This window comes from Apium graveolens, chromosome 2 (assembly GCF_009905375.1).
Source record: "Apium graveolens cultivar Ventura chromosome 2, ASM990537v1, whole genome shotgun sequence".
NCBI classification, from domain to species: domain Eukaryota; kingdom Viridiplantae; phylum Streptophyta; class Magnoliopsida; order Apiales; family Apiaceae; genus Apium; species Apium graveolens.
The window spans coordinates 160,561,313-160,562,733 of NC_133648.1; the positions used below are offsets into that span (position 1 = coordinate 160,561,313).

At 40.3% G+C, this 1,421-nt stretch overlaps 1 non-coding gene across 1 annotated transcript; it reads right to left on the reverse strand.

Moving 5' to 3' along the window:
• Positions 1 to 1,031: 1,031 nt before the first annotated feature.
• LOC141709312 (small nucleolar RNA R71) lies at positions 1,032 to 1,138 on the reverse strand. The gene has a single exon (XR_012569897.1). It is a non-coding gene; the product is annotated as a small nucleolar RNA R71 (small nucleolar RNA).
• Positions 1,139 to 1,421: the final 283 nt, after the last annotated feature.

Below are 1,421 nucleotides of genomic sequence, written 5' to 3' on the forward strand. Positions count from 1 at the left end.
TTAGTACAATGCAAGTTGGCTTTAATCAGTTTCGTGTTGTTCGATTAATATCATCAATGTTGCATGCTAAGGGTAATGACAATGACTATTGAACGAAGTAGTAATGAAGTTGTGATCTCATGTGTGTTTTAATATTATTAATTCAAGTGTCAATTAAGTGCTTAATTCTCATAGTTAATTGTAGTTAATAATTAGTTAATCAATTCTAAGTGTTATTATCTTAACATTGAGAAGTAATCATACATTGGTGAGTGTGTGTTAATTGAACATAATTAGTCTGAGTCTCTGTGGGAACGAACTAGAAAGTATTCTATATTACTTGTGAATATGTATACTTGCGTGTATTATTAGCGCGTGTTTTCGCCCTAACAAGTTTTTGGCACCGCTGCCGTGGATTCGGCGTATTTGTTTAGTTTATGTACTTACCATCAGTGGTCATTAGGACTCATTATTTAAGACGTGTTACTTATTGTTTCCGGTTGTGTTTCAGGTACTTTAGCGAGCGTTTATGAAAACACGTTCTCATACTCGCAAGAGGACTTTAGATACGACTGAGGAGATAGACGAAGTTCTTGATATTCCGAAGAAGATAGATTTTGAAGATTCGGATTCAGGAAGTGAGCAGAAAGAGCCAGTAATCATGGGTGATCGTATAGTTCCGGCAGATCCAGCTCTTATGGACTTTCTCGGCCTAAAATTGATGACATTCAGTCAAGCATCATGCACCCGGCTATTGAGGCCAATAACTTTGAAATCAAGTCGGGCACTATTCGGATGGTACAGAATTCTGTTTCTTTCGGAGGTGCTGCGACTGAAGACCCCAACATGCACATAGGAATTTTGTCGAGATCTGTAGTACTTTCAAATATAATGGTGTGACTGATGAGGCTATTAAGCTGAAGCTTTTCCCATTCTCACTGAGGGATAAAGCTAAGGACTGGTTACATTCTGAACCAGCTGGATCCATCACTACTTGGCAAGATCTTGCACAAAAGTTTCTGGTGAAGTTCTATCCAATAGCGAAGACTGCGGCTATGAGGAGTGCTCTTACTCAGTTTGCGCAGCAACCTACAGAATCTATGTGTGAAGCTTGGGAGCGCTACAAGGAGATGTTGAGAAAGTGTCCACATCATGGTATGCCTGATTGGATGGTGATCACAGGTTTCTATAATGGTTTGGGGGCCCAATCTAGGCCCATGCTCGATACAGCAGCTGGAGGCACCTTGTGGGACAAAAGCTATACTGAGGCTTATAATCTGATTGAGACGATGGCTGCAAATGAGCATCAAAACCCAACTCAAAGGATGATTCCTGGAAAGGTAGCAGGTATTCTGGAAGTTATGCAGGTTCTCATGCTACGGATCAGTGTTCTCTTGTTAATGAATCTGTTCAGTATGTGAATAATTATCAGTGACCGCAGC